This window comes from Trachurus japonicus, chromosome 6, assembly GCF_045865225.1.
Source record: "Trachurus japonicus isolate A0001 chromosome 6, Traja_1.0".
In the NCBI taxonomy this organism is placed as follows: Eukaryota; Metazoa; Chordata; class Actinopteri; order Carangiformes; family Carangidae; genus Trachurus; species Trachurus japonicus.
The window spans coordinates 5,695,151-5,708,354 of NC_140912.1; the positions used below are offsets into that span (position 1 = coordinate 5,695,151).

The window sequence follows — 13,204 nt, forward strand, 5'->3', positions numbered from 1 at the left end:
TCTGCTGATAGTCACACAGCTGTTCGCTGTGGAAAAATAGTTATTTTCAATAGCAAACATGCTGATCAAGCTCAGTTTAATCTGTGTGGTACTCAGCTGCAGATAGTGGCATTTTCCCCAGGTTGCTGTACTGATGTTACCCAACTGACGTGGTCACAGCATGTGCAGGAATGTGTGTGTTTAAGGTGACAGACGTGTTTGAACTTTGCTTTTTAAATTTCGGCCTATGATATAAAGAGAACAAAACTCACAGATTTATAGTTCTGAAACACACCTGAAACAACCAGAGGGCAAAAAACCCAGCAGATATGGCATTAAAGTTATGAGAAGAAGTCTGTGAAGTTTGTTATACTAAGTGAAATGGTCCTTCTATCCTGAGAGTAGTCAATACATTATATAATCAGAAAAAGGAACGAAAATAATCAGACCTCTGTGGCAGCTGCAGGACTGACAAAACTCTGACCAATCTGTGCTTTTCACCCCAAAAAGGAAAAACCAATCAGATGTCTTCATGTCTAGTTCTGCCTTGCATGTTCTGTGAGTCGGGTTCAGGAGGGTGTGTCTATAACAACAAAGAAAGAAATAACAAAATGAGACAACTCCTTCCTCTGTGCTTCAGGCAAGAACAATAATAAGAAAAACAATAGATACAAATTTCTCAGTGACTTTTTAAGTCTGCCTTGCATCACACCATCATCTGGATTATCAATTGTCTACTAGATGGAGAGACCACAATCCCTACTGTAGACACCAAAGCTGCCAGCTAGCTAACCTATGGGCAAATTCTATGTACGTCTGCCTGTCCTGCCTCTTTGCACTGCTAAACTTCTGCTGATACATGTAAGCCTCAGGCAATTCATATGCCTTTAACACAGCCGGTTTTACCTTGAGATAGCTCTCATAGTGTGATTGAGGCAAAGCAGAATAGGCTTCCTGGGCTTTGACAGGTAACACACACTTTAGCAGCAGGGTCAAAAACCCCAACTCAACCACACTGGCACACAAAAGATGCTCTTCATGTTCTTGACTGGGGGAGTATGTTCTAAAAATGCTCTCCACTAATTAGCTGATCCTTTACAGATAGTCTAACAGGCCCTCAATGGGATTCTGCAAAAACTCCTCCACAGCAGACATGCTCCAACTAATAACAGCAGATAACTCACACAGCTCTAAATCTAAGTTTAAATCAGATATATGGCATCAGAACAAGGGACTTTATAATGTAATGTGACATGTCTTATTAACAACTGCATTACATCATCAACACAGGATTGCAGTAGCTGTAAAACCAGATCAAAGTTACCAAACGAGATGCTGTGAGTCATCAGAACATCACAGATGAAAATTCTTGGGTTCAAATTGTGAGTTTTAATTTGATATGCAACAAGTTCAATGTCAAGTAGATTAAGAATTCAGATTATATCACAGGATAAACACAGGGTGGCTCCAGGCCTCTGGAAAAGCATATTATGTAAACTGAGAGCTGTCTTCTCTGAAAGCTGTCTTACCCTGACTACACTAATTGGGATTTTAAATGGGCAGTTTGTGCTACATGTAGGATGGAACGGCAGAATTTGGCGGAAGGATGAAATGCTGAGCTTTAAACTGATATACGAGACATGTTTGACCCAAGGCAGATTAAAGGTAAAATTGGGTGTATGAGTGTGTAACCACAGGGTGACAGCAGCTGTGACACCAGATCAAAATTACTCAAATTTGAAAGTGTTTTGTGAACGACATGGTGATTAAAAATGAATTATGTTGGGTTGTGTGAAGAGGGTGGAATCCAAACTTTAACTAGATGTTTATCATGTTGGTTTTGGGGCATTTCATCGAACACTTTTAGTGCTACCCTCACGGCCAATTAAAACTATGCAGGAATGAAGGCCACTAGCAGTGAAGCAGGTGATTGCTTGACAGTTGATTTCAATTGCACTTAACTTCCTTCATGTAATTGATAGCGGTTTTTAAAAGCTAATGTTACCAGCACTGAAACAACTTTCTAACAACAATATTCGACATTGCTGTCGGTGAAGTAAGCTTTGAATACTTCAATGTAAGTTCATACAGCGTCCAGATTCAAACTTCCCAGTTCAATATTACATAACAGGAATGTTTTTTCCCCATTACAATAGACATTATGATTAATATTCTCTCAGCAACAAGGTTGTGGGTTCGATTTCCAGGCCTTTCTGTGTATAACAGTGGTCTCCTGTTGGTTTTATTACAGCTTCTCCTAATTTTGGTTATCTTCAGTGTGGTGTCACAAAGATCTTGTCACATATCAGTGGTCCCCTGGAGCATTGCAGATGTTGCTGCAGGCAAGATCCAATTTCATTCACTAGGTGGCAACATTCCCCTACTTTGTGAAATGAAAGATATTTCCTTCAGTCAACAACCCTGCACCAGATCAAATCATTTTCTGTTTTCCAGACACAGCAGAAAAATTGTGTCACACAGAAACAAAACCCAACATTCATGTCATGTCAAATGTATTGATAAAAACAATATTTCATACAGTACTAGGGCAAAAAGTTAATGGGGGGAAATTCACAGTCATTTACGGTCAATAGTCTGCCAGTAATGTGATCACTCTTAGTTTGACTCCAAATTGGAAACAACAGTTCACATGTCAACACCAAGCCAGAGATGTGCCATCTGCAGCATTAGCCCACAGCCGGGCTCTCTGAACCCACTAATATAAAAATTAGACCAAGAATACAAACTTCATCAGTTTTTGCTCCTAGAGTTTTCTGACGGGACAGCTCTTGTATGTACATTTGCTCATGGAGGGGAGAGAGAGTGTGGTTGTAACCATTTTTGTGTGAACACCTGTAATTCACAGAATTATTGAGTTAGATTTCTCCAACTTTTACCCAATGTATCCATATTTGTTGACTATAAACTCACCCCTTCACCCCTGACCATCATCTCTTTCTCACCAGAAAAGGTTTGGAGGTAAAGACATCATGCTACCATCAATCAAGAATAGTAACAGATGGGGGGTGGTGTTTAGCTCAGTTGGTAGAGCAGCCGTCCCATGTGTTGAGGCTACAGTCCTCACTGCAGGCGGCCCCAGTTTGAATCCTGCATCGAGCAGCCCTTTCTGTCCTAGTTGATTTGACTGCATCTGAACAGAAAACAGCATTAAGACACAAAAGACTCAGTTAAAACAGTTTGCCTTGTTATAAAGACAGTCACAAATCAAATTACAAAGGCTACTATTATTTATTTATTTTTAAATGTTGTAGTGGCCACGGCAGTTGCCATGATGTCAGTCAGACACTGACTGAATATACAGCTGGCCTTGCACAAGTAAGGAGGGCTACTGGGGGTGGAACAAGAGACTTTGTAAGCAAAGATGATACAGTATCCAGCATTCTGGAAAAAGGGAAAACCCTTGTTTTTCCACGACAGTACATCAACGAAAGGCAAATTAGAGGACATTGTGTCAGGTTGGGGATAACCCATATGCAGACAAGATACAGGTTTCAGGTGCACAAAAAGAGTTTATTTTGCACAGGGAAACACAGGAACGCAGACGATCCAAGTCCAACAGGGAGACACCGAGGCTACACAAGGGAAGACACACAGGTGGTGCAATCAAGACAGGTGAAACACAGAAAAAACACAGAACAGAAGAAAACAGTAACTAAACAGGGGAACACACAGAGGACGTGACACCTTTGGGTGCATCATGCTTTCTGTCATTGGTTCTGAGAAGCCACTTGAGAGTAGTGCCACAGTTGGAAGTTTGTATCAGCAAACTAATCACAAGATCCTCAGAGTAGCCTACCGTAGGCCACATGGGTTTCTGAGCTTGCTGTTGAAGTAGTGCAGTTCCCTGCCCAACCAGAGGGTGGCGCGTGCGCTGTGAGAAAGATTCTCAGCCTGTGTTTACTCTTTTTGCCGAGAGCACAGAGAGCACACTAACAACTCACCCACTGATGATTCCCCGGTATGGAATATGCACTCTTAGAACCAGAAATTCAGAGAGAGAGAGAAAAAAAAACCTCTAGTACAAACTGTTAATATGTTGTTCGTTTGTCAGGGTGAAACATTGTGTGAGGCTTCGAGTGGAATGAGACACCTCTGTTAGCGGTAGGCTACAAAATGCTAATTAGGCGCCATGTTGGCTCTATTGACTCAACCTGGACGATGTCATCTCTGACCGCTGCCCGGCTCATTCTGATATGATTCCGCTTCGGCATTCGGGTCCATTTTTAGTAGCCTCGTAAACCAGACTCTCGCGGAAGTGCATTTCATTTCATTCCGAGGGAGAGTCTGGCCTCATCCCCATTCTAAGCGACTGAAACCCTCAGAAGGCCGAGCCAATCAGCGTCGCCCGCTGTGATTGACACAGCACGTTGGCCAATCAGGGACCGACTGGTGCAAAGCCCCGTCACTACACCAACTTGCTGATTGGCTGAATGGGGTTGTCTGTCAACGCTACTTCCAAAGATATTAAACCGTCTTTGCTACTACTCCCGCCCACCCCAAACGCTTAGGGGGGGGTGAGGCCAGACTCTCCCGAGAAATGAAATGCATTTCCGCGAGAGGCTGGTTTACGAGGGTACATTTTTAGCACAACTACTTGGAGCTTTAGTGAGTCCAGGTTGTGGAGAGGAAGCCTGTGGAAGCTGAATTTCGTCCAGCTGCTCATTTTGTTCTGACAAGTCCGAAACACGCAGAAACAAAGCATTAGCGGTAGCAACAAGCCACGCCAGGCAGCGGTCTGAGATTACAATGACATCATCCCGGTCAGAGGTCAGTAGGTCAACCTACAGACCCCGGATGTTGATAACAGCTAACCCCAGACCCAGACTCAGAGGGGAATAGCACTAGTGTATCATAACAAAATATTGGTGAAATGAACGAGTTTCGCGGCGGATAATGTGTTACTTAGAGGCTGCATTGCGTGCCCGTGTATTCGCATTATATGGATATATATGCTCTCGGCTGGATCTAATGTCGACTTGTAATGACACCAAAGTTATCTGGGCGAGTAAATGATCGTATTTTATGCTAGAAATAAGGTCCAGATTGTAAAAAATGGTAATTATCCTTTAAAGGTGTACAGAAAAGAAAATTGAATTTGAGCCCACTCTGGATCATAAAACTTTGTGCAAAATTCTATTTTTGAGTAAATCTGGGATGAAAGTGTGTATTTTTTTTTTCACATTGGACAATGCAGGCGCACGGATTATACGTCAGCCTGGGCACGATTCACCAGCCACTGATATTGGATCCGTAATCCGTCATTCAAACGTCTGAGACACACACACACACACGGAGCTCGGTCTTGCCCCAAGCTTTGAATATCCCGCCCGCTCGATAACGACCAATCAAATTCGTTTTCCTTACTCGGGTAAACTCGTGTTGCAGCTCGTGACAACTCGGCGCAACAAACAGGACAAACAGCCATTTCTGTATACACCTTTAACATTTGTGGCCACGGTTGGAGGTGGTGGTAGGGGGAGTATCTAGAATCACCCCTGCAACAGAGCAGTGGTAACATGGTGAGCTATTTAGAGCTGGATTCTTTGAACATAGCTTGCAGAAGCACCTGCTTCACCAACAAAACACTCTTGTGCAGTTTGTTGTGTTGCAAACATTCACTCAGACCAACAGTTTCTGTTTGTCTCAATTTATTTGCTGATTGGAATATTGCTCCCACCACTCCCACATTAGGCTACTCAGCTGGGCTCTGACATGTGCTGCTGAAGCTGAGGGTTGCAGTGAGGACTGGATATTAGGCCATGGCTTTACCCACCATTATGGGGATTTAAGGATGTGGAGATCTTGATCATAGTGCTCAGCCTAGTGCTCTAACAGCACATAGTCTCTGTCATGTTTCCACTGTACTGTAAATGGAGAATAGAAGCACGAGTTAAATTCCAACATGGCTTGGGGCTTTGTACACGTTACACAGGTGGTAAAAGACTGCATAGCATGTAAACACTGATTATGCATATATATGCCCATATTTTGCAATACACAAGTAAAATGTGCTGCAAGAATAATTTAAATTGGTAGAAAAATACAAGATAGATATACAAATAATATGAGATATACGAATTGTCATAGATAAATCATACAATCAATCATCATAGGGATGTGTATATGTACTGTATATTTTGTTAGGCTTATGCTGACCTACCCAGGGTGATATACCTCCTAGATCAATTAACAAATAGCAGTGAAACTCTCAAGGATACATGAATCCCACACAGTGAGAGCTGAGTACAATAAATCATGTGTTTGCAATACTTGCTGACAATTTAAATATGCCCTCTGAAGCACTCAAAGTGTGTGGGTAATGGGTTATTTTGTGTCTGTTGTGTTTGCTTGGCAGGTCCATGGTAAGTGTGTGTTGCAGACACAACACAGCTGGTGACCACTGTGAGCGCTGTGCACCACTCTACAACAACCAACCCTGGCAGGCTGCCAATGGCATCATGGGGACACCACATAAGTGCCAGAGTGAGTGATGAGTCCAAGAGAGTCTAATGCAGAGTAGGACAAACAGCATGTAGACCTATCTCCAAAATGAATTTAGCATCATAAATCCCATGTAACATTTTAGACACTGATGTTTGATGAATAGCAGAGCAGTTCATCTTGTCACTCAGCTCTTGTCAGCTGCTATAAGAGCCATCACCGCTATCACCAGGTTTTGCAAGATGAGCTGAGTGAAGAAAAACGTCTCATTTGTCCTTTCATGGCAAATGTGCATCTCAACACAGAGTGCAAGTGTAAGGGTAAGGGTAAGTTAAGGGTTTCTTCAGGGACCCCGGTCGTCCATAACGGCCCCTGACTCCTGCAAACATAAGGCCCTCTGTCTCATCCAGAGCTCTGTCTGGATGAATGCCGGCTGAGAATTCCAATCAAGAAGAGCAGCCTTTGATATTTGGAGGACGGTAATGGATATTTGATTTTTTTTTTGTGTGTGTGTGTGTGTGTGTGTGTGACCTTCCAAATTAAAGCAGATTGATTTCTCTTTGATAAGGGTATTTTCACTCAGCACCTTTCTGCCTGTGATATGATAGTAGGAAGACTCCAGTCTGCTCCTTAGCAGGAATGATAGTCCTGTTTTGGAATGCGACTTTAATTTCAAATAATGGAGGAATTTCCCATCGTCCATGCAAGCACATTTTTCCCATTCTTTCCCTTTCCCCCCCACCAAGCATGCTGCTGCATTTTTAAAGGTACATTGTGTAGGAATTACTTCCATCTAGCGTTGCGGTTGTATATCGCAAGCAACTCAATCGTATTTTTCATGCTGCATTCACGTGATATTGGGCAGACGGCAGACGGACGACAGCCGCTGCACGTAATGGAATAAACAAGTGGTCCACGTGACAATATGTTGTCATGGCGATGTCGTATTGTTTACCTGACCCACGTTTTAACGGCTTTCTCTCGACTTCTGTGATTAAAATGACATCTGGTGTGCTACCGACGGCTGTCTGCCCGACTGCAGGTGAATGCAGCATCAGTGTAACGCTACTGTTTGTTATTGCTGAAGCTGCTGGAGTATGTTGAGCACATATGCCAAACTTGTTGCTTGTTACAAGGTGATGATTAAATACATTTAACTTTTATTCACTTTTTTTTTGTTCACTTTGTATTTTAATGTTTCTTTTTGTTTCATATGCCATCTGAGTTATGTATACTGACTGCTTGCAAGTTTTGCCAGAATCAAAATAAATGTGTTTTGGCTGATAGACAGAAGTGTTAATATGCATCCTCTTGCTCTGTGTCCCCTGCAGCCTGTCCCTGCCACCCTAGCAGCAGAGTGTTCACTTGTAAGCCTGCCGACAGAGGCCCTCATTGTGACAGTTGCATGATGGGATACCGGGGGCTTCATGAATATGGCTGCCGCCCATTCGACTGCACAGGGGACTGTGACCCCTATACTGATGACCGCATTCCTGGGTGAGAGCCAAGACTTAGCTATATGTATTGGCACATATAAAAGTGGATAAAGTGATGTTGAGTTAGAGTATTAACCCTGACTGGAGCCCTGGCTCTGGCCGGTTTTATCTCTGTGCTGCAGCTCAGATGTGGAGGTCTTCTATACAGCCACTGGCCACATGGGACACAGCAGCAATAATAGTGAGACGGCACTCTTTAGGGTAGAGGAGCTTTTCTCTGCACTGCACCACTCTGGTGAGTCGCAGGTCATATCACACTTCATACTCTTACTTCATACTGCACACTCATCAACCCACATCAATAAAAACGCAGCTCCTTTGTTCTTGATCATCTGGAATGATTGACTTTAATCGTATTGATTGTGTATCATTTTTCCAGAGAAATGTGAATGTGTAGAGGTGACTCTAGGGAGCCCCAAACACTTCTGTGCTGCAGAGTACGACTATGGTAAGCTGTGTTTGACATAATGAATGAATTGATCCTAACAACATGATATAATCTGTGGCATTTTAATAAAATCTTAAAATGATAAAATGCCTGCTGTTGTTCCACTCCACCATTTGTCATGATTCTTAAACTTAAAGGGGTAAACCCAAACATGGAGGTTGAATAAACACATTCTTTCCTCATCCAGAATCAAAAGTGTTTGAATAATCTGAACACATAGTGGTACTCTTCTTCCCCCCTTTGTTGGTGCATTGCTGCAGTTTGCAGTTTTTTTCAGTGCCCCAATGAACAGTAGAGTGATTTTGATTCATAAAATGAGTGGAGTTCTCCTATGAAATCTCTCTAAGAAATGAGTGATTTATTGATGTGCTTCCCTGGCAGTGCTGCAGGGGGTGATGTCAGCTCACGACCAAGGCTCCCATGCAGAGGTGGAGGTCAAGGTCAGGAAGGTGTTATACCGAAGCCCTCAGATGATGCTCCAGAGGGGAAGTGTCACCCTTTACCCAGAATCCTGGACCATCAAAGTGTGCACCTGCCCCATTCTCAGCCCAGGTCAGTTGTAAGCAGTTTGCACTAGAAACTTTATAGCTCACAATGCAAGAAGCTGATAATTAGTTGACTCCTATGCAGACAATTTCATGCTGAATAGAAGATCTTTGTAGCTTCTTACGGAGACTTTGAGCAAGTGCCAGTAACCCAGCATCACTCATTGAGATTAGACATTTACAGCTTGAAGACGCGAGCCACCTCTCTGTTATGAGACCATTTCACAACTGACACTTCACAATAATCCTTTCTGGCAACATTCATCTGAGCCAGCCATTGCAGACCAGTATTTAACTCACTGTTAATAGTTATATAATAAGATCTTTTCTTTTTACACAAGGGGCCTCCCACAGTGATTTTCCCCCTGTTCTCTCTATTTTAGTGGCGTTCTCAGTAGACTTGACATTCACTGATGCTCTGCTCTGTCTCCTCTCCAGGATCTGACTATGTAGTGGCGGGTCATGGAGACTGGAAGATCGGCCGACTGATGGTCAACACCAAGAGCCTTGTCAAACCGTGGAAGTCAAGCCTGAAACACAAAATCCCGCACATCCTCAGGAAAGGCTGTAGGTAGGACATCACTAAGAACCGCAATGGACAGAGGCACGGAGGGGAACAGCTGTGACATACAGATGATGTGTTGGATGAGTGAAATAATGGAATAGTGTGTGAATTACGCATTGCTTGGACATGAAAGTGAAAGCAATGGGGGAAACATGCACAAGACAGGGGTCACACATAGATCACAGAGAGCAAAGCACATTTAAGACCTTCATCCAGACAAAGCAACCGCACCTCGGCTCATCATTCTCTCCAGATTATTCATAGAGCAGGAAGGAGTGTATGTCAAATACTCAAATTATGCAGATTCGAGATTGCAGCGCTCACTCACTCGTTTGCACTCACCCCTCCCGTCGGCAAAGTGACGGTGGCCTCCGAGGACAAAAAAACTTGTTTACTACGACTGGGACGCCTGCTTCTTCATTGTTTTATTTATGACTCGAAACTCTTGAAACGTGCTCTGACTGGCTAATTTTCCGTTCGGGCTGCCATACAAGCATGGCGGCGCAAGATGGCGACACTCTCTAAAGCAAGACCGTATCTATAAAAGAATAATTATAAGGCTGCAAAAACCAAATGATTCTTATTTTATAGCGATTATACACTTATACAATTATCATGGGTAGTATATTCAGATTTTTACCAATAAACTGTGACAATTATTACACACTGGACCGTTAAAGGGACATTGTGTAACTTCTCCTGTTATCTATTCACGAAAATCGATTATTTGGTTCAAAAGTATGTTTTTCATTAATCAGTAATCCCCCCCATCAACAAAGTGAAGTGTTCCTTTCAGCTCTGAATGAGCCGTTCATATCATTCATATCTCCATGGAGACGGTAAGCTCGGTGCTGCTGCCATGTGGTGTCTCCATGTTTTTACGTTCAGTGGCAGCGTGACGGTAGGAAACCACGGAAACTCAGCGGAGACACCGGAGCTGTCGGCTCAGGTGGAGGTGGCGTCTGTGAAAAGTCACCGTGGTAACGCAGTGAGGAGGAATGGAGCGTTACACTGATGCTGCATTCACCTGCAGTCGGGCAGACGGCCGTCGGTAACAAACCAGATGTCATTCTAGTCACAGAAGTCCAGAGAAAGCCGGGAAGACGTGGGTCAGGTAAACAATGCATCGCCATGACAACATATTGTCACGTGTATTGTTTTGCCTCGTGCTGACGGACCACTTGTTTACGTAGAGGCTTGTTTATGCCGTTACATGCAGCGGCTGTCTGCCGTCTGCCCAATTTCACGTGAATGCAGCATGAAAAATACGATTGAGTTGCTTGCGATCTACAACCGCAACGCTAGATGGGAGTAATTCATACACAATGTACCTTTAACTTTAAATCTGCCAATAGCCCTGATTATATTATCCTTGTGGTCTCACATTTGCGATAAATCATGAATGAGTCAACATCAGTGTGCATGTACCTGAGTGCAGATGAGTGCAAATGCTTGATGTCCTTGGTGCTAAGTCATAGATGGGGTAGGTCTGAACAAATAACTCCTGGGATGAAAAACAACAACTGAGGAATCAGGCAGCTTCATCTGAACAGCTCTGCTCTGCTCTGGCACACTCACTGCTCACTGCTGTCTGACAAGAGTAAAACACACTCCACTCCACCCTTTCTGGGTGTACATGCAGTACATAGGCTACAACCAGCTAAAGCACTTGCCATTGTGTTCCACTTCAGTTACAGGAGTGGACTGTCTGTCAGGCTGCTTTAGTCAGACTTGATTATGTGGGAATTTTACTGCTGTCCTCAAAAGACCTACTTCTAAAAAATGAGGAGGAATCAATTTGGCCCCCCTCTGAACATGACCCTGTGGGAGCCAGTGTGTGTAAGTAGCTACTGTGCAACACTGGCAAAGCTTTAATGACCAGCCATATTTATTTTTCAGTCTCTTTATTAACATACAAACAGAAACACAGGAAACATGTACACAAAATCAGAAAAAAACAAAAATATTCTGAACCAAATGGCTCAAGTCAGTATTTAATGTGACCTCCCTTGGCACTGAGCGCATCTTGACCTCTCGCTGAGGCTGACCTGAAATCTCTTCTTATATTATACCAGGTTTCCTTCCACCAGCACTTTCAGAGTTCTTCTTAAGATTTAGACTGTCTCTTATTTCTTTCTCTGTCCAAGTGATCCCATTCCCATTTTCTCTCCAAATATAACTTCACTGCATAATAGTTGTGCTTGGGATCATTATTATTGCTGAAAAAGTGGTGTCTTGGCTGCTACCCGTCCACAAAGATCATCACCCATGAAGCTGTTACAATAGATGCTGAGCCAGGTCCTTACTGGACTTCTTCATTCTCTCAAAGAAGAAATTCTAATCAGATTTAATGATTATTCAAAATTCTTGATAACAGCTTGAATACTACATCTTTAGTATCCAGTTTGTCTGCTGCAATCTCTTTGAGAGTTACATTGTTGATACAAAATTCAGATGTCATGTAAAATTCTCTGATCTTTGGCATCTTCAATGAAATGATGTGATAAGGTGGTTTTATACATATTAGCCAGCTTCCAACTCATACAGCATCTTAATGTGATTCTCAAGCATGTCAAGGTGTGAACAATTATATTAAACAGGGTTCCATCCCATTTAGGTTGAGTCAGGTTCTTGCTATTGCTCGAATGTAAGGGGAGGGCACACTGACGTCCGTAGAAGTTGTATTTTCTCTTTGAATTCTAATAAAGAGACTGAGAAGTAATTATATCTGATCATTATAGCCTTGTTAGAACAACAAACATAATGGGGGTGTGAGATTTTTGCACAGCATTGTATGTGTTTATGATAATTAGAGCACACACAGTCTCTTAACATGTGTTTCTCTTTTTGGCTTATGGCTCCTGCTGCCCCAGAGTTAATATGTATTAAAAGCCTGGGTATATGACATCACAGTGTATCACATCAGATCGTCCACAGGCCATTTTTAAGCATGGCCCAGTTAAGAATAGACCTGGTCAGCTGTCTCCAAGGAGAAGGACAAACTATGTGAGGAGGCATGATGCATCCCTCAGTCACAACATCACTGCCTTGTCCTTGTTACAAAGACTTTACTAAAGCAAGAGAAAACCAGGAGGACGTTTCCCTGTAAAGGACAAAGTGGTGATTTAGGGTGCTTGAATGTGCCCTGCTGTCATTCGGATATTTGTACTGCTGTTTCTGTGTGTCCTGTATGTTCCTTTTTTTTTTTTTTTTTTTTTTAAATCTAAATTGCATAAACTCTGTGTCGGTGTGCTCATTCGTAATGCTCCTGGGGAAAGTCTATTTCATTCCATGGTCACATTACGCTGAAGCACAAGGCTATGAATAGCCTCATGTGTCTTCCTGTGTAACCCATGTTTAAGTACCGCCATCCTTTGGTTAAAAGAGAGAAATACACTTCTACATGGTTAGACATTGACATCATTGTTAACACTGAGTTGCCACTTTATTAGGTCATGATGTTTAGTTTTTGGTAAACCAGTTTTAGAGAGGTTGATTCAGCTTTATTTTGGAGGTTGGAGGTTGTGGTGCTGTTGAAATTCATACAGAGATCCTCTGTTACTTTGCCTACTGTCATTGACAATAATTGGTTTGAAAAACAACCTATTAATCCAGTACTAATACCATTATCTGTCCAATCAACTGCCCTAAACCTGTTTGAACCAAAAACTAATATTCTAACCTACATGAAGGAGAAAGTATCACAGGA

General features: G+C 42.7%; 1 pseudogene across 1 annotated transcript; it reads left to right on the forward strand.

Moving 5' to 3' along the window:
* The first annotated feature begins 5,902 nt into the window (after positions 1 to 5,902).
* On the forward strand, positions 5,903 to 9,505 carry LOC146985459 (netrin-4-like; annotated as a pseudogene). The gene is made up of 7 exons (XR_015036050.1): positions 5,903 to 5,917; positions 6,356 to 6,483; positions 7,773 to 7,938; positions 8,060 to 8,172; positions 8,317 to 8,385; positions 8,767 to 8,937; positions 9,369 to 9,505. The product of XR_015036050.1 is annotated as a netrin-4-like (transcript).
* Positions 9,506 to 13,204: the final 3,699 nt, after the last annotated feature.